We start from the raw sequence: 21740 nt of genomic DNA on the forward strand, positions 1-21740 counted from the left end.
ATACATAACTTTAAGATAAAGGTGATAATTTGCCTCATTATCTGAAGGACTTTCCACACTAATGTATAGCCGCAGAACTCTATTAGCTGTAGTGTCATCTTGAATATGACAAAGGGCCAGAGTCGCGAACTGAAAAGTCTTCAGAGCAGTGTCCTAACTGATGACTTTTGATATGTCTAGTAAATACAGTTTGTTTAGGCTGACCAACTGTATTACTATACATATCAAAAGTATCTGCCTGTCTACTTCAGGGATCACAAAATTGATAGGTTTAAATTCAATAACTGGTAGAAGGAAACGGGAATCCCGAGAAAACTCACGCACACGGTGTTTGTTCACCACAAAGTTCAGTTGGTGCGAGCTGGGATCGAACCAACGACCCCATGAATGAGAAGTGAACGCTTTAGGACTGAGCACCCGCTGCCCTCGCATAAATCAGAGTATAAAATCATTAGTAATGGACAAAATAAAGGGGAAAATGCAAATTTGTAGAGGACGAATTATGTAAAAGTATAAACTTTTTAAGACAATAATAAATAATGCAATATTTTTTTCTTTTTGCATTTTTCTTGTCTATACCAATGGCAACTTTTGCGCACTATAGCGTTCCAGAAATAGAAAATTGATTTTTTTCGAACCACCCTAATGTGCATCTCAAATAAACCTTAAAAGATGTTATGACTTCTTCGAATCCGCCCCACAGTAGTATGTGAAATAAATGATGTAATTATTTTTAGTGTAGTGAGTTCTTACCTTTCTCAGGACTAAACACAATGTTCACTACCATTTTCTATAAACAATCGTTAAAAGTAGATTGAGTCTTACTAAAATATATGAAATGCTTTCGTACATTTAAATATAATGTACTTTCAAATATAATACTGAGAGTTGTTAATCATTTTTTAACATTACAGTATAAAAACACGAACTACTTAATCTGTAGCTACAGAAGCACTAATTTCTGCATTTTTCAATACTGACGGTTTTGAGAGTGTTTTTAGAATTTGTTTATGCATATGCCGAGAACACAATCTAGGAATCATGATGTAATTTGTGAGTAAGATTATATTTTTTTCTTATTCGCTTTGTCATAATAATTTTAACATTACTTTCTTCATAAATCAAACTGTGAAGCAAGAGTGTGTCTGCAAAAAAGAAAAGAAAATGGCTGCGTTCACTTCTGTGAACCTTATGTAATTAAAGTGATATCTTAAAGGAACACATTAAATAGATGAATACCAGACATGAATAAAAGAATGATGTATTGCTTTGCAGTAAAAGCTGACACAGGATTAGAGTTCATAAATTTACAAAATTCTATCTTACTGCAGTAAAACAATTTGTGATGGCCACGTTTGGCGATATATTTGGACTTAAGATCTTCAATTAACTACTGGATGGGCAATAGGATACGGCTATAGTGTTTGGGTTGACAGAAGGAGAATTATGAACAATACTATTTTCTCGAGGCTTTTTAAAAGTTCAGTAGAGTTTCGTATTTCTCTTATGAGTCGTATTAGTGAAGTTTACAGGTGCTCTTAAAATATCTCCAAAGGTACAGAATTACCAAAATTTAATGAGATTACTTTCGAGTAATATTCACAATAAATCATGTCGAATATCTAAGTTGCAGGTTTATTTATGATTGCTTGGAAAAGGTTTCTCACGAGTTCATCCCGCCATTTTCGGTTGGTATTTCCTCCGTTTGTTTGTCGTCGAAGTGATGCGAGAAATTCTCTTCCTTCTCTCACTTCTATAGCAGCTAAACACTTCGTTTTTATTTTGTTTTTGTTGCACTTCTGGTTACTACTTCCGTTTCAGGAGATATTTTCGTGGAGTATAAATGTCATATAAGACAAGATAATGAAAAGGATTTCCAAAAAGGTGTTTGAAGAATTTGAAGAGTTCAGGCTATGATATATACATATATATACATACATCGCTTTTGGTTTCATTTAATCTGAGAATCTTGGCGTCTCGCTCGATATGGGCAGTAATTTGGCTTAGGGATTGAGTATTAAATTTAATACTTTATGAATCTTAAAAGCGATATCTGCTGAGTAAAACTAAAACAAAGAAGGAAAGTTGGGAAAGATGTAGAGAGATATTCATACTGTAGACCGAGAAATCAGATATTTTTGAAGAATTTAATAATCGTTTAACTGCTTTTGAAATAAAACGACCATTTTATCTTAAGTATCTTGCCTATGCAGAACATTATAAATTATATTACCTAAAGTGTAATAATATTGTTAAATTTCTTACGACAAAGTATGCGATACAGGTTAAACAATTTTAAGAATATTTCATATACTTTCATTCTGTAGTTATTACATATAAATAAACATCTTGCTGCAGACAAAACCTAGTTTATTAACTCAACTTAGTTTTTTTTAATTTTTTTTTTTACAGTAACCTGTATCAGTATTTATGAACTTAGTTTATATTAATCATATCGCTTCAATATTCAACATAGTAGGAAAGCATTATTTATGAAAATATTACTAAGTTATTTTTCTTGTAGTTAATGTGTAAAACAAATATCATACTTTATTTTAAATGCATCAGTTATGTGTGTATGTATGTAAGCTGGTGTTACAATTTAAATTAGATTTAACTTCAACCCTACATATATGGACGGATCAAAGTTACAATGATGTAAGTAATATTTGCTTATCTGACTGATATTACTTTTCTTATAAACAAAACAGCTGTTTTACTAGAACTTCCACTCTCGCCTTTTGAAATATGTCATCTTTCAGAATAAAGTTCTGATTTGCTTCAGATTTTGTCAACAGAATGACTTACCTAGATTTGGTGTTTGTGTCTGGATCATTATTTTGATAAAGTGACTTACATCATTGTAACTTTCACTCATCCATATATGTTTAGCTTCATTCCTTTCCGAATTTGTTCAACTTTAGTGTGATAATGTTACAATTTCGGATTTTTATTTCTTTAAAAGCATAAGCTGAAACTAACACAGAAGTCTTAGTTTTACGAAATACTCTTGATCGAGTAAGTAAAAATATCACGTGTATACCAGGTGGAGTTGTTTTTCTACGATGTGCTATTTTCCTTTACTATTATTGAAAACCAGTAGTGGGAATTTATTTATACTAGTTGTTGAATTTCAACCACTTCTGTTTCTAGTAAAGAGTTCGGGATGGAGAAATAATGTATTCTTTGCACAATTAATCGATTGCAGAAAAATCTATCTTCCATTTTATCTCCGAATCTCTTTATCTATTACCGTTTCTGTTCACCGTGATCAACGTTAAAATCGAAAATTCGTTAATTTCTACAACTTTCGGTTTGAGTATCATGTCCAGAAACAAACTCAATTCCTACTTTTTGACTCTCTACATTTTGACCAAATTTGGTGCTGATTGATCAATAGTTCTCGAGACTTTTGTCTCCCTGACGGACATGGTAAATATATAAAGGAGACTCGGTAAAAGAAACTCCTTAATAAACTGTAGCAAACCTTATGTACGTTGCTAGCTTTTAGTTTAACGTCCCACGTTTATACTCCTAAGTTAAGGAAGGCGATGGTAATGAACAAAGTGGTGGAAGAAAGGAAGTGGAACAAGCCCTAGAAAAGCAAGACATACCCTACAAATGGGCTTGCAAACTGCAAGGCCCATTTGGCGCGAACTGGGATTGAGCCAAGAACTTCATGCACCAGATATGAGCGCTCTACCACTGAGTTACCGCCCCATTATTAAATGTTTCATAAAACTGCCATGGTGGGATTGGGTGTTGCAGGTATATATATATATATGAATTATACCGATAAACTTTAAGAGTTCATTTCTGACAATGAAATAACATTTAAAAAATATGTGGACATGTGGGAAAAAGGGTATAGTTTTGGAGCTAGGGCCGTCCATGAAGAAATACATCACAACACGCGTTATTCCAAATATGAAAAACCGCAGAGCGTGAGGTCTCTAACACCTTTCACTCCCCACCGACACATTAAATGTTCTTGTTGTCAAGGCTTACTATTTGCCTACTTTAGATCCACCAATAAGTCTGAGCATATCTGGAAATTCCACGTTTATGAATTATACCCTGAGGAGAACCCCTTGCTTACCCATTCTACATTGCTGAAATATACATTTTTGGACGGCATATGGTGACTTCCTTTGCACTGATATAGCCCGCCACTCCACGATTTCTCGTGTTTGAAATAACGTATGTTGCAGTTTATTTTTTGCATGCTTTTGGACGTTCATAACTCTGAAATTATGCACTTTTTCCCGCAGATTGATATGGTTTTTTTCCTTATTTTTGTATGAAGTATCACGCCTTTCAGTTTGTTGATATAGTTCATTAACATCTTAATATCTTGAACATCTTGTATATATGCACTTGGAATAAACGTGATTAATTTTGTTGAATGTTTACTTATGAGGTTTACTTATGAAAGATAAGGAAGAAACATTTCCATTTGAATAGTCTAAATTTAAAATATGAAAGTTTAAACTGTTTTTCAAACAATTATTATTATTGTTGTAGTAGCATTGCATATTAAAATGAAAATATTTGACTGTATGCAGTTTGGTTTATGTGACCTCTTTCATATTTATGCTTATGTTATTCCAAGAATAGAAATAAAATGAAGATGAGAAATGTACTGATGTTTTGAAAGTTTAATATTCAGATTCTTTAGTTTTATAAATTTGTTTTATCAACTAAACGAGATTTAAAATTAAATCTTCAATTATTTTTAATCCAGACATATTTTTCTGTTTGCTTTAGTCGAAATATTTGTGCCTAAGTGTTTGGTTTGGTTTTTATGCAAGTTATGGGAAAGCAAGAGATTCTTTCAGAGAAATTTTATATTGTTTGTATGAGGAGTCGAATATGTTACAGGAAACTTGATGTAAAGATAAATGTTTGTGATCGAAAAATCGAAAGTAGATTGAAATTATTCCAGGAAAATTTCATTATGGTATAAATCTGATAATGGAATACATGCGTATAACGCTAAAAAAAGGAGAAAAGGAAAAAGATTTGTTAATAGAAATTTTACAGTTGATCTTCTATATCTAGGATTTGGCCAGACTATGTCGAGTTACTTCATTATGCATATTCTATTTCGTTTCTTTTTAGAAGATTTTGTTATGTCTGTTGTAGCTCCATTATGAATACTCTGTTCTGAAGATTATATCACGAGTTCGTTTGCGTGCTTTCTATTGTTTTGTTCATAGTCTTGCGTCGCATCATTTTGGTCTATGTACTCCGCGTTTGTCCATTTCACTAGTGATATAGTACACTATCATTTCAATTGCTCTTCATTTTGTTTAGCTTAGGATGACTCAATACATATATTTTCTATATTGGATTATGTAATTCTCAAAAATCTATATCTTGAGGGAATAAAAATTAATATTGGTAGTATTTATCATAAGACCAAAAAATAACTGGTTTAAATATCCGAAACACTCCACTTATTAATTCTACTTTAGTTGTAATATACTTTTGTGCTATATTCAGGACCACAGTAACACACTCTGGAATCTTAGGCTATACTTGCGGAACTACCTCCTCTGTTCCCAAAAAGGAATGTAATGTAATATCAAATATTTGGGCACGATGGCTTAGTGGTAGAGCGATTACTTCTGTGCTTGGGGTCCCTGGTTCGATTCCCAGCCAAGTAAGTTTGTGGTGGACAATATCGCGTATGTGGATTTTTCGGGGTACTCCCGTTTCCTCCCACTTTCTCATTCCACCAATTCTTCCATGATCATTTACTTGCTTTAATCATTATCTCTCTTAGCCTAACGGGCATAAACGTGGGATGTTAAACTGAAAAATTACATTTTTACAATTTCAAATATATTTCTACATATTATAAGGATATAGGTAAGAGTTTCCTATCATTCTTGAACAAGATGTTGGTGAAGGTTGTGTTTCACACTATCAAGAAATACTTCACAATAAATGTTGGGGAGGACGACAAATTTTTTAATGAAGATTTTCTATATGAAGTGGTCTGTAGTTTACTATTCTTATTTTAAAATTAGAGTCTTCGGTAAGCGTAAGCTTGCACACCACATGGTTTTCCACCACAGAAAAATGGTTACATCAACACCACACACGGAGTTATTTCAACATCGAAATAGGTATCGTAGTAACACAGAAGTGGAGTCGAACTAACAACAAAAATGGTGTTAATCTGGTGGTCTGACCTTGAATTTTAACACAGGAAGTGTCGAATTAACACCAAAACGGTGTTATTTATACGGCTCTGACCTTGAATTATGACACAGATTCGGTGTTGAAATAATAAGAAAAAGATGTTGAAGTAACACGGGGACTGTCTTATATTGATATTTGACATGGTGTAATATTAACACAAAATAATTAACACACTACACACTGTTACTTTCTTCGTGTTGGTGCAACATCTCCACAAGTAACACTCAACACTTTTCTCCACACTACCGACCCTGACATGGTGTCGAATCAACACCGAAAACACTAACACAAATCCGAATTTAACACCGCTCAACACCGGTTGTGTGTTAAAGATAAGTGCCAACACCGCGGGGTCTGTGTTGAACTAACACCACACAGTGGTAGTCACGCTGGAACCAATGCCTTGTGTTAAAATTGAGTTAAATTAACACAACCATTTTTTACCGTGTGCTTACCGAATTTGAATGTGCTGTTGTTCATTCTGTTGTAGTACTTGAAGAAAATGTTATATTTTGATCTCAAAACGGGAAAAGCGTATTATAATCTGTAATACAGAAACGCCCACATAGGAAATTTCTAGTACAATAAATTTATTTATTCTGTAATTTAAGTTGGTGGAGAGAGAGTCAAATATTACGATCCTAATTTTCAGCCTACTTAGCCTAAACCCGAGTTTGGGCCTTGGCATAATTTTTATAAATTAAGCTCATTATATTTCTGTATCCTTTCATCTTTTAATCTAATCTTCTAATTTAGTGTCAGTTAAACTTATTTTATACTATTACATACAAACATTTATTTAGAATAATGATTCGTCTAACTCCTCGGATCTGTATATTATTTACCTAGGTATATGTACCTCGAAGATGAGCATGCTGCACAAGAGGTTCCAGCAAATGAAGGAAACAATTTCTTAGAAAAAAAATTAATAGTATAAAAAAGTGACTTTCGTTTACAATATTTTTTAACAAGGCTGTGAATTTAATTGTTGTCTTCTTGAAACATTTAGCTAAATTAACTTTTCGATACGTTTTAGAACTTAGTTTGACCCTAAAATTATTCTTTTCTGTATTGTTCTATATTTTTCTGTATTAGATATAGAAATAATTGTGAAAGAATGCAACATATTGTTTACAGAAGATGACTGAAGTGGTTTGCCAAATCAATACCCACGTTCAGCAATTATATCATGAAGCTAAATGAAACGAATACTAAATGCAAGCAATAGATGGTGAAGAAAAAAACTAAAGAAATCAAGAAGATTGTAAGAAAGAACACAGATAAAACGTTCAACTTCATGTGTTCTGGAATCAAATCAAAGATCCTTAGCATCAGACGTGACTGCTCCACTATTAAATACCTACCTTCCCTCTGCCTATCAATATGAAATTATATAAGAGATCAAATTAATACCACCCCAAGCTCAAAATCTAGGAAATGTATTTATTCCTAAGGAATAAATTATATTACCGATCACTGTTTATGTTATTTAATTTAATTTATTTACTTGAGAACAGTGCGATCTTTACTTTTCGGAGAATATTTTTTTCTAAAACAAATTTATTCGAACAATAAATCATACTGTGTTTACTATTAATCATTTTAAGTTTATGAATAATCATTAACTTGTTTCCACGCTGTAGTCTGTAAGCTAATTGAGGATCTTCTTGCCCATTATTATGTTACATATGTGTGTTTTCTTGTTTAGATGTTAATGCATTCTTATTCAATTATAACTTGGATAAATCTGTTGAAACTGCTAAAAGTATTGAGTTTTGAGGTATTATTTTTTGACGTTTCGACGATCAAACATAGTGGTATGCGGTTAAGAATGTAGAGCATGTCTTTGATTTCATACTTATTAGATTTTTATTTTTGTTTTACCTGCTTCAGTATTGATCTTCGTGTATGTCTGGAATGCATGTCGTTAAACAAGCTAAATTTCTCTTGAAACTCGATAGGAGGAAAGATGTTTTAGTATCAATCAATATTTCTTGCTCGTAGATAACTTAGGAGTAGTTTGTTTGTAAAAATATGAATTTACTACCTTCTGCCGTTTCAAAATAACCGGAATTTGGCTCATGTTTTTATTACCCATTTTTATATCATGGCATAGCATTCTACCTAGTTTTAGATGATAACTTGAATAATCTTGTTTCTATAAAACTCTATGACTAATTTTGAACTTCTAGAATAGTATGCAACCATTAGTAGTCTTTACATTCTATATAAGACATCTCTCTCTTGAATCAAAGAAGCCAGAGTGTGTTGTATATTTTTAAAATACATTGAAGTTAGCAATGAAAAATCGCGTTTCCAAAGTAATACTGTATTTATCAATAACCTTTGTTTCAACAACAATGGAAAAACAAATTAAATGGTCAGATGGTAAATGTAACTATGAAAAATATTTCAAAAACTAGTAAAAGATATAAGAACCACTTTAATTATCTCTCAAACTTTCATTTTAATTCCGTGCCATTTTTACGTGAAACTTTAGTTTTTCGTATAAAAGAAAAAGCTAATGCTGTTGTTCCCAAAAGACCTGCTTGTCATTGTAATTCTTTCTGCTGACCAGCGCATGTGAAGTTTTTTTCCCGTCGATCGGCCCGGCGCGGAAGAGAGCAGGGAAAAAATTCAAGAGTGGGGATGTTAAAAACGAGAAAAAATGGTGAAGTTGAAAGGAAAAAAAGCTAACCAGTGGAGAGAAAAAGACGAGATCTCTTGTTATTTTATCCCACAAGCGCAAAGCTTAGGAGTGTATATGTAAGTGTGTGTGTGTATGTGTATATGTATGTATGTATGTGTTGGATAGAAGAGCTCGATGGTCAGTTTTAGTGATTGGTCTGGGTGCATTTTTAGAACAGTTTTCTTTCAGACGGACAAGAGAGAAGTCCAAGAGTGTATTTTGGCTTGTGGTGGATATTTAAATATATGTTATAAGGAAGTGAACAACAAGTAGGCAGGGTTTATCCGAATGCGCTTCTAGTTAGGGAAAAGAAGAAGCCGTTGACATTAGTTCGTCCTTACTGTGAAACTCGATATACACACGCTTACATATAGGGATAAACGCAAAATTTTGTGTCTGTGTATATATATGTGAACTCCAGAACGAGGAACACACAATGTCGGTGTGTTATGTAGTAGAGATGGTCACTTCGTCCCCTCCCTCCGTTGCATGTCCACTTCTCACTCTGAGCACCATTCTAACCATCTAAGACGAATATCAACTGTACAAGGGCAACATCTTAAAGAATGGAAGCTTTCCTCGATTATATTCGGTAATAAAGGATCTTGTGCAGGGGGAAAACCAATGCGTAGATAAGGTGGAAAAAAGATATAGACTATTATGTGACCTTTCTTCTATTACGCAATATAGGTTTTGGTAGTGCAGTGTCCCTTTGCTCTGCTTTATACGCATGTGACAATACTGAAGGTAGTACCGTGCATATTGCTCTCCCCTTCTCTTTTTCCTCTTTGATATTGTTTGGTCCCATACTCGTCTGACATGGTTCTACGTACTTGCATGACCTGCTCTCACGCGTTTCATCGATGGTCGAAGACATTATTGTTGCTCATTGCATGATTATAAAACTCGTATATTTAAGCAGCAGACGTTTTGTGCATACATTTACTGTATTTTTTCTATCTTTGATAGGAATGCACCGAAGAAGACCTTCTCTGTACTCTTGTCCCTTCATTTCTATTGTGTATATCCTGTTTGGGTGCAAGGGATCTTTGCCACAATTATAATAGAAAGGACGCAAAAATTTGAGAAGGGTATAGGATTGGTGAAATACACTGACCTTCGATCGTTGATGACCAGTAAGTGTATTGATATGCAACGGAATGACAGAAGAAACCGGTCATATTCATATGCGGGATTTGAATTCTGTGTAAGAAAAGTACTCGATGAGGGGAGTGCAAGCAGTAAAAGATGTATGGGGACTCGCCTGCATTTTCAAATCCAGTTTCTTCCCTCGTTTTCTTTTATTATATTATGTTCAGTTCTTTTTTCAGTCTCGTATGCAGACAAAACGCATTTCAATGTCACGGTATTGGTTAGCATGCATTTAAAACTGAATATTTATTCTCCACCCTTGTTCTGTTCACTAGGAGTTTTGGACGTTGATTATTGCTGTTCAGTTGCATCGGTCCAATTGTAATCGATAGGAATTTTGTTGTGTTTTGTGCTAATTAAGTTTTTGTGTTATTCTGTTATTTTCAGTTGCTCTCACCAGCGTGTATTTCATTTGAATTTGAAGTGATGGTATCGTACAAAGGTGCAGTTATATGTACAATAGAAGTGATTGTTAGTGACTTTCTTCTGTCTCTCTCTGAGAGATAAAAGTTTTATTGAAGCTCTGATTTTGATCGCTTACCTTAATTTTTCTTTTTGATTTACGTAAGTGGAGAAACGTATTCCAAGTGAATTTTGTTGATTATTCGAATCAAATTAATTTTATTTTGCTATTGTTACTGAATTTTAGTATTGGCGAGAAACCTTTTACACATACAAAAAGAGATCAAAGAAACGGTATTAATTTCTTTGAAAACCAACGTAGTTTTAGATTCTAATTGAATTTATTTAAGTGTTTGATTACCGATATGTTTTACATTTGGATAATTTTATGTAAGCATTTTTATAAAATCTGTCTAATTCTTGACGTTTTTGTGACTTTCTAGTTCTCATATATTACCAATCAAACTAAGTTCAAAATTATTTACAAAAAATGCACATTTCAATGAAAATCCGCAACTTAATATGAGAGTATCCTAAGGAATGAATTATGTGGCATTAAAGACAAAATAAGCATGATCTTGTCAATTGCACAAAATAAACCACCTTCAAACATTATATAAATTAAAAAGAAACGTGTTAACTTTTGTTATATGAGTATATCAATTTCATTAATTTGATACTTTAATTATGAAAAGTAACATTTTTTGGCCAATTCTAGAAATTATGTCAGACCGGTATGCGGTATTACCTTCTGTCTGATTCTGATTGGGATTTAATTATTTGAGCTAAATTACTTTAATAACCAGGTTAAATTCTTCTCGGGATATAATATAAATTTATGTATGTGGTATAATTTCCACTTTTGATGTTCATTTAGTGAATGGGTGCACAATTAGCGTCTAAAAATATGAACAAAATATTGTTTATCACATTCACAGTATTTTGTTGCAAATTTCTGTGCGTTTCAGCGCATAATTTTGTCGTCAGTAATCATAGGAAATGAGAATGATGAAACGCCTATTTCGTAGTGCTGTATCCAACTCTATATAAATATTAGAATGCGTAAAGAAGAAAATTAAAAAGCGAAATTTGACGAAAGCGGTTTATTGTAGTCTTTTTTTTGTCATATTCTTTTCAAATCCGGGGTATGTGTATAATGTGGAAGTGTATCATATTTATCTTTCTGAAAAATGAAGAAGTAAACGAGTAAATTCAAAAGTGAAAATACTGACACTATTTTTATTTTAAAAAGTGATAATACTTTCAGTGTTGTTAGAATGTGATGCAATAGTTTTCTTTCAAATTTATATCTTAGAAACTTAAGTATAATGAATACAGAAAACTTGTCTGATTTCTAATTGTTAAGCTACTAAAAGCAATTCTATATATTTCTGCCAAATACGATAGATAGTGCTTACAAGAAGTATTATGAATTCTTAGAAGTGTTGTCCCACTCAAAGTGATTGATTGGTTGGTTAAATTAGAGCTTAGTACGTCTTTCAGCACTGACTGTATGAGACATGGACCTATAGCTTCGTAGCATTCGAACCACAGAAACTCCTAGCGGGAATCTAAACCGGGTTTCCTGCATCACATTAACCATATATCCGCGATGGAACTCCGCTGCCGAAAAAGGAACTAAATTTTCTTAAATTACGTTTGTAAGTCGAGTTGTTTTATTTGTTATTAGGTTTGGTTACAACTATATAAACTGATTTAGTTATATATGTTGCAAATGTTTATTGAGAAAAACATATTAGTTATTAGCACAGAGTACAATAAGGGTTTAAATTTGTTGTATTTTCTGTGCTCGCCGATACTATCTCAATTTTAAATATTAAAATTATCGGTAATTTGGAGTATAGTCGCCTTTATCATTAAAAAGTTTTCATTTATTAGAGAATTTGAATATTTTTAAAATTTTTATTCTCGTGATATTCAAATATTTTTTCGAATTCAAATAAATAACGCACATTGCCACGAAATTTTATTTCTTTGCGATTTTGTATCATAGAAAAAAAATAAAATTTGGAGTGTTATACAGACCAGTATTTACTAAAGCTAATTCTGATAGCCTGTGTTTGAATTGTGAGTTAGCTGTAGGTCTCAATGTACAATTTAGAAACTAATGCTTGTAAATTTAAATTTAAATTTTCAATTTAGAAACTAATGTTTGTAAATTTAAATAAAGGGTCAGCATTGATGATTACAGAGTTTTTGTAGGTATATTAATAAAGGAGAATAAACCGAAATTAGACTTTACGTTAATTCATAAGTAAATTACTCATAGTTATTTCACTTGTAGGGTCGTCAAGTCTAGGAGGCTTAGGTGGGCAGGTCATGTAGCTAGAATGGAAGAAAGTAGAAACGCTTTCAAAGTCTTGTCTGGAAGACCAATCGGATAACGACCATTAGGAAGACCAAGGCGCAGATAGAAGGACAATATTAACATGGATCTCGCAGAGATAGGAATACAAAGTAGAAACTGGATCCAATTTTCTAAGGATAGAAGTCAGTGGAGAGCTTTTGTGAACGCGGCATTGAACCTCCGGGTTCCATAGGCCATAGAGTTAGTTAGTTAGTTATTTCACCTGTACTTCGTATTCATTGAACAAGTTATTTATATCTTCCGTAGAACAGTGCGTGATTTGTGCTGTTCGAATTATTGCGGACAGTATCATCTGATACTGTAGTCACATATAATTAGTCTATGAAATTCTATTGTGATTGGTATAATACGTGGTCAAAATAGTATTAGAAGTCCGTCCAAGTTCCTTGGAATATTTTGTTTCTGATAACTGATACTTTACAATTAATTTGTACTTATAGCAGTAACTTTTTAGAGGATATGCTTACTTCTAAGAGTTCCTTGTTTTAACGCATGATTAGGAAGGAAAAATATTAAATTAAAATAAAATTTAAATTATTAAAATTCGTGAAGATCTTTTTATATTTCCAAAGTTAAAACAAAAATATATAGCATTTAATTTAAATGCTTTGCTATGTAATACTTGTCCATAATGATTTATAAATGTATCAGTTGTCAAATGTACTTGACCAATACCAACGTTCAAACTCATAAGTAGTTTTTCTATTTATTTTCACGGCATAAATTATTCTGAATAATTCTTTTACTTAACAATCTATCTGCAAATAAGGGAAACATTATTCTCTCAGTATGTTTTAACTCTCAATTAGAAACGTCTTGCAAATCTCTAAATGACACAACTGATTCAAAGTAAAACGCGAATTTCATACTTCAAAGATAGGTCTTCCTTTTTTGAAATGTTTTAATTAGAACTTACTGAGTCTTTGAAATAATGTTGTGGTATGCTGACTATTCGTTAGAAAGTAAGTGCAATGAAGCTTTCGATTGTACCAAGAGACTTGACTCTGTAAGTTTCATGGTTTTCCGTTATCACGTCACTCACATTGTAAGATTTCGATTGTTCTTGGGAGTAGCATAATGACAGGTGGCTTATTTTATATTCATGAAATGGTTGTAAATTTCTTCTGTTGGTCTTTCTTTTGTTTTTCTTTTTCCTCCTCTTCTGTAAAGAAAGGAAAGAAAGGGATGATGTCTGAGAATTTCCTTTTGTTTGCAGAAACAAAAGACATTTTGAGACTTAAATAAGAGTTGAATTCAAAAGAATTTAGCAACATGAACTGTATTTTATACTAAGTAATATATTATTTCATGGTCTTGTTTGAATTAATACAATAAATGTTTCAGAAGACATTAATTATGGACATAATTAAATTAAATATATATTTAGTACGTCTTAAAGTATATTAATTATGTTTATATTACTATTGCTTCTTCCGTATTCTATTTATTTAAATAATTTCTTTCTATTTTTATTGAATCTTTGTAAATAATAACAACAAAATAATTTCCTGCAGCCACAGCTCATGAAACGCATGACTTGCCAGATGGTACATGTTTAGTTAATTGAAATCTGATCATTGCATGAGCTCCCAGTTCCATTATTTCCGGTATTCTAGACTGCGAAGCGCTACATCTTAGTACTTTAATACAGATAGTTCTCCAATTGTTTTGTGCTGTATTACACTAAAAAGTCTGTCCTCTACCCTGAAGTTAAACTGACAACAGAGGAAAGGATGAACTGCCCGTTCTATGTTTCTAGTAAATTATGTTTTCCGACTTTTTAAAATAAAAATTTACATTTCTTTGCATCTATTTTTCTTCATCGTTAAACATTCTTTTTTAATAGAATGAGATTAAAATTTTAAAATCAACGTGTAATTTAGCTTTCAATAATAATAAAGCTACGTAGTGATCCATTTTACGATATGGCAGCCAGAGAATGCATAGTATACATGTGGATACTCCGTCACCAGCTATCACATTTTTTTTAATTCTTTATTCGGAGGGAAGGATACAACAAATTTGAAGAATTATTAGTTATGATTCTGGTCGAGGGTTTGGTATGAATTAATAACATTTTTATATTCTGTAATTATATTACTCTATTAATCTATTACGTAAATATTTTTTAAAAATAAAAGTTTATGAATACGGAAAAAAAGTATATTATCGTGGTGATTTTTGACGTGAAAAACGAAATCTTTAATGTCAATCTGCGCAAAATTCAGATAAAGAGAAATAGTATTGTCTCTCAAGTAAATAATTATAAGAGACTTTGTGGAATGATAATATGAAGGAAAACGAAGGATCACAAGAAAACTGACGGGTTCAGTATTGTCAATCATAAACTATGGTATGGAATCAGTCGATCTACCCCTCACATCAGAGACGAAGGCTCCACTACTGGTCTAACTTGGTTCCCTGTATATTTCTTTTGGAGTGATTACAAACGAGTTTTGGAGCGTTTCCGCGATTTTTATTGCTTTGAACTTTCACTAGAAGGAAGTGGGGGCAAACTGTTATCAGTATTAGTATACACATTTTAACTTCTGAACGTACACGCACGAAATTTGATATGTGGCTGTCTCATCCTATACAGAGTACGAACAGTTTATTCACTAAATCGAACTCTGTAAATTCAATCTTAAATAACGGAATAAAAAATTCATCTTTAATATTTCTATTTCTATTTATATTCATCTTTACACTGTAGAGTGTAGATCACCAATCAAAGAATGCAAATAAAACTATATAATATGATGTTTGTAAGTTCCAATACTCATTCAATAGCATTTCTTCATCTTGAAATATTTTACTCTGGATCCTAAAATGTATTATATAAAATCGAAATCTAGTGTAAGATTTTTAATAAACCTGCTAACATTTTTAATTAATTCTGTAATTGTTTGCGTTTTCCATTTTGATTTTATTTCGGTAATGTATTTTAAAACTTCAAATATACTTAAACACTTTGTTTATTTTGACTTCAGCATATATATATATATATATATATATATATATATATATATATATATATATATATATATATATATATATATATATATGTGTGTGTGTGTGTGTGTGTGTGTGTGTGTGTGTGCAAAAGCTGGAGTGTTGTAAGATTTAACTATAAAGATTTCCTTTAAAATTCTATATTCTTAAGTTTGATGGAAATATATTAGGACCATTTTATTAGCGCTGAGCTACAGAAAATATAATTTGAATTTTTATATTTTGATTTTTTGAATCCTTCATGACTTTATGCGAGTGTCTTTAATATATAAACGACTCGTCGTCAGATTATAATTTTTATACTACCTTAATATTTTTCTTCAAGTTTATATGTAAATTATAAAGTTCATATACAAATTAATGCATATAAAGTAATACATTTGTTTCGTTCAGAAAGTAATTGCTAAAATGGTAGAATTAAGAAAAAGGTTGCGATTTAAAAAAGCTGCATAAATATTGGTTTTAAAGTTTTATATACAGTTTATTTTGTATATATTATTATAATGTTATTATTAGCTGTAGGCGTATGTTTTGATTGTTATACAAGAACATGTGGCTGCATGCTCAGCTGATCTCGAGGTGTTGTTGTAGGCGGTGCGAAGACATGGGGCGTGGTTTACCGCACACACCGCCTCCACTGTGCGGTTGCTCAGAAGAAAACACCTCCCTGACTTCACGCGACAGCAAGTGTCTCGTATCCACACACATCTCATCGTCACATTATAATTTTTATATACATATAACTGCATAAACTCTTATATAAGTCCTTACTAGAACGTTATAATAATATGCAATGTAATATGTATTTATTTTTAAAGATATAAATATGTTAAAATTTTAAAAAGAATTTCTTGTGAAAGCGAACATCTAAGCATCTAATTGAAATTCTAAATAACAGTAGCAAAATATTTTTTTTCTCCAGAAAAACAATACTCGTTCGAAATACTTTCGAATAACTTTGTTCGTATACGAATAGCAATTGTGATTAAATCATTTAATTAATTTCCTTTTAAACAAAATTAATATCTTTTATGTCTATTTCAGTAAGATAAACACAACATGTCAAGAATCGGTGCAATCGTGTATACAATGTTATTGTAGGTTTATCAGTAGACTTATTTATTTTACTTTTAAGTGAACATAGAATTGAAGAAAATATTTTACCGGTGAAAATTGTTCGAATTAAAGATTCCAACTATTCAAATTGACTTTCAGAGTTCCTCTGCCTTTAACTAGTGGCTCTCAAACTAATGTAAATACACAAAATGTTTCAATAAAATTAAATTGTCTTCATATGGAAACATATATTTAGAACTAGATAATATTTAAAATAATAATATCTTGTTAACTTTCCATTATTAAACCTGGCCTCACTTTTTTAATTGTTCAAAAATCAATATAATTATGCTGATTTCCGAAATATTTCCAGTATAAGCAATGGTCTAAACATATTTTTGTATAGTTGTACCAAAATATTCTTTTATCGTTATTGCCAATATTTCTATTTTACTTCCGAAGTATTTCTAGTAACCATCATCATTATATAACTTGCTGTAATTTTAGAAGTTCCTGTATGGTCCAATATAACAGTTACTTTTTTTAAATATCACACTTAAAAATAATAAAAACCAAAATGAATCTCTACGATTAGAACTAGTGGACATTGCTACTTAAGACACTGAAATCGTGCTGGCGAGAAACGTGTACCGATTTTATCCCTCTTACTTTTGTGAGTTTAAAGTTCCAATTGGAATATTTCCAATATTAGGGATTAAATATCTTTTTTAAAACCAGGTCTTGTATTCTCTTCATTATTAAAAAATATATTTATCATAAATATAGTTTTTCTTAACAGAAGGAAGAAAGCAGATAATCGAAATTACAGAGTGAATGTAGATTAACTATCGGCACTGTGCAATCTAGAACTCTCGGTTCCAATCTTGAGGCCGACTTTTTTTCCTTGGGATTTTAAAGTTTTTGTTAGTTCCACAATTCAAATGCTGAAATGGTTTCTTTCATATATAGGACCTGGTAGCCTTCCGTCGAAATTTTACTTTCTTTCTTGTATTTCCTAATGTTTCAGTATGAAGTGATTTTCGGACCTGATCTGATTTTTTTAAAATCAATTAATTAAAGTAGTAATAATACATTGTTCATTATGTCGTACACTGAAAAAAAGTGTAATTAAATTGCCATCAATATAAAATCATTTATCGTTCATTTTGTAAGTCGATATACATTTCCTTAGATTAAATTACAACATTTGCTAGCTTTTTTTTGACAAATTTGCAATAAATTTATAAGAAAGTATGACATTTTTGATAAAAATTTAATTTTATTCCATTACATATCAGTAATTTTACTTTCTAGGTGTAAATTGATTTTCATAGAGGAGTGGCAAAAAGATTGCCACCGTTTTTTGTAAATTTACCTATTAAAATTTTTACAGTGCAGTTCATATTATTAGGAAAGTCTTAGGTTTAAGAATAGATGTCACTCAACTCACATACGCAGAAACTGAGTTTGATATACGTACCTATAATAGTAAAGTTTATTTTAATTTTAATTTCTTTCAATTTATTCATTTCCTTCGCAAACTGGAATTTTATTTATAATGAAACTATTTTTTGTTTTGTTTTCCCATTTCAATTAGTTAATAATTTTATATTATATACTCCATGCAAATTGAATCCCTATAGTAATCCTAACTACGTCAGAATGTGTGTTGAAGTACTTTTTCATTCTTATTATTTTAGAGCTATATTTTGGAAAATTAGCTCATTTTATTTTCTGGGATGAAAATAATCAACATTTTATTCCACATTCTTTCCTCTGTGTGCAGCAACATCTAATGTAGCATCCACGTAAAATTGTAAAGTGAAAAATCCAAGGAATTTTTACGACAGAAATTAAACGACACTTTGCATCTGGCTGTTGTTGTCATCCGGTGGTTTCAGTTTATGGTCTAAAAATTCTTCTATGGAAGCTCTGCTCTTTTTATTTCCTTTGCTTCTAGTACTTGGTTTTCGCGACAAAAATTTTTGGAAGGTGCTTCAGAAATGTTGGATACATTTTATCGCCAAGGAAATAAACGTTTTCCCATAAATCCTAATGGTCTCATGGCCTGTAAGTGTGTTTGTGTGCAAGGAGATATAATGGTTTTACTAAAAGCTGTTTATTCGTTAGAATGGCGGGAAACATAATGTTCAAAGCTAACTAACGCTTTAAAGCTACGGCGTTCGGACTTACGGCATTGAAGCTTTATAACATGTTTAGTAAAATAATTATGTTCAAAATTATATACGGCTCTGTGTATCTTATGTGTCGCTTTATGAAAAAAGTGTTGTCAAAGAAATATATTTTTCAATATTTTTGTCTTTTGTTACAGTCCTATACGCAGGACAAAACTATAAATTAATCAGACATTTTGCTTAAGAGCATACTTGAAATTTGAATCATTCTTGTTACAGGTGTTACAGGCCTCCATGCATAGGAAAAATTAATTTCCTTTATAATAATAAAATTTGAAACATATAGTATCTTTTTAGACATTTAGAGGGTAATAATCTTATATATGACGACTTACGTTGTTATGTATACAAATATTATTTTATTATTAATATTATTATTACTAAAATAAAATTTGCTCGGAAGTTTTCTTTTTCCAGAAGTAGGAATATCGCTTATTTCTCTGAGAGATACAAAAATAGTTAATTTACAGTTGTGGACTATTTGTTATGAATTCATTATTTCTTGTTGAAACGAAACAATTACATAATCTTGAAATTCCTTCGCAGGATAAATAGTTTTTAAAGTTGAATGAGTGCAAATCTAAGAATCGAATTTCGCAGGTTACTTTTTTCCTCTTCTTGATTATATTGGATCAGTGTGACGTAATTTCTCTTTGAAAGTTAGGTCACTCTTGTGTTTGTCTTGGTGGACTCGGGGCTCCGTGATAGAGCGTTCGTCTTTGGTGCATGGAGTCCTTGGTTCGATTCCAGCTCGCGCTAAGTGAACTTTGTGGTGGGCAAACTTCATGTGCGTGGGTTTTCTCGGGATTCTCCCATTTCATTCCACTTTTTCATTTCACCATTTCATTCATTTCTCATCATCACCGTCTCCTTTATCATAGTCGACATAATCGTGGGACGTAAAATGTAAAGATTTCACTTTAATTTTCTGTGTTTGTCTTATGTTGATTGAATGTCTATTTTATGACTTCTTTCTCGAGTGTGTTAACGTCTATGTGCTTGATTGTAAGTGTGAGAAATTTCTGGGCGTTTTACGTATGTAGAAATTATAGACACATACTTAGCTGACGCTCCGATTGTAAAATTGCGTGCATTCAGATCCTATTTTGATTACTTGCTGGGGCTTCTTGCGGTGCGGTGTTTTATTATTACTGATAGCTGCCTACAATGAACGTAATTTATTGCATATTTTTGGTGTGTGACCTGTACTACATAATAGATATACCTTCTACAACTTGAAACGTAAGATTCCTCTGTACGTATTATGTTTTACAGGAACTCTTTGCTTATTTGTTACATTTTGTTACATCAAGATTGGAACCACGTCATTTTTAACGAGTTTGGTTGTTCAACACTCCTTTATATGTTTACCCTGTCTGTGTTCGAGAGATAACATTTTCAAGAACTATTCGGTGAATCACCACCAAAAATTTGTCTTGGTTGTAGAGGGTCAAAAATTAGGAATCGACTTCGTTGGTGGAGCTGATTTTCAAACCAGAAGTGGTAGAATTCAACCATTTCCAAGTTTAACATTGATCACTATGAAGCAAAAATGCAAATAGGAAGAAACGGTTTACTGCAGTCGATAAAGTGTCCCAAGAATACACTTTATCTGTATTCTTAGCTTTCTACCAAAGCCGGAAGTGATAGAAATCCACTACAACTTCAGCTTTCAATTTGATTTAGATAGAGCAGTGGTTCTCAAACGTTTTTGATTGATGACACACTCTACTGTACACCTACGAGATCGCGACACATTTGTTTCATCAAGGGGGTGTCAAGCATTCAATCTCATTTCCTTTCAAGACATGCATGATTTATGTAAATATATCGCAATATAGTAAATCTTAATATTGTAAATATTTCTTTTCCCATAATATCTCGCTTAAGGGAGTTAAAATCCCGCAACCTTCCTTGTGGTGTACGCCACTAATAATACTGTAAAACTATAAGCTTCTAAAATGTAGTGGCTCTATATAGCACTGAGCATTGCTACTGCCGTTGCAGGTGCTGACTGTTTCTGTTTGTCTCTAAATTGATTCTGACTAATTGACTTATTAAAAATCCAAAATTTCACTACATACTTTATGGGACTGTGCGACACATCAGTGTGTCAAGATACAACGGTTGAGAACCACTGAGATAAAGCAAAATCGATCAGAAATAGCGAAAAACGGTATTGAGAATCGATTTAGCGATCTGGAAATATACACCATCTCTCTTAATCTACATCAAACCAGAAGAGGCAGAAATTAACTAGTTCCGCTTTTAACTTTCATCTGTATAAAATGAAAACGGTAATAGATAGAGAGAAGTGGTTTTCTGCAATCAATTAAGAATCTCAAGAATATACTCCGTTCCTACGAAAACTGGAAGTAGTAGAAAACTACTACCATTTCCGGTTTCAATAATAATTGATAAAATATCACGTTATACAAAACCTAACGTGCTCTACACGTAACAATGTGACTTGTTTTAAAGTGTAAATGTCAATTCCAATGAAAAGTGAGGTCATGTTAGTGAATATTCAATCCCATCAAAATCCATGAATATTCAAACGCTGTAGTCGTAGCGTCCACTTCAACTCTTCAAGGTTGTCAATTAAATTGTTACTATATGTCTGGCATTTTTTGTT

General features: G+C 31.9%; 1 long non-coding RNA gene across 2 annotated transcripts in view; it reads left to right on the top strand.

The window, feature by feature from the left end:
• The window catches only part of LOC145671210 (uncharacterized), a 48026-nt gene that overhangs the window by 10910 nt on the left and 15376 nt on the right, over positions 1–21740 (top strand). The window contains exon 2 of one of the 2 annotated variants that reach the window (XR_014128474.1): positions 12759–15763. The exons of the other annotated variant lie outside the window; for it this stretch is intronic. This is a non-coding gene — a long non-coding RNA (uncharacterized LOC145671210). Of the gene's footprint in view, positions 1–12758; positions 15764–21740 lie in introns of those variants that run through there. 2 annotated transcript variants of the gene reach the window in all.

This window comes from Thermobia domestica, chromosome 15 (genome assembly GCF_964235325.1).
Source record: "Thermobia domestica chromosome 15, izTheDome1.hap1.1, whole genome shotgun sequence".
In the NCBI taxonomy this organism is placed as follows: Eukaryota; Metazoa; Arthropoda; class Insecta; order Zygentoma; family Lepismatidae; genus Thermobia; species Thermobia domestica.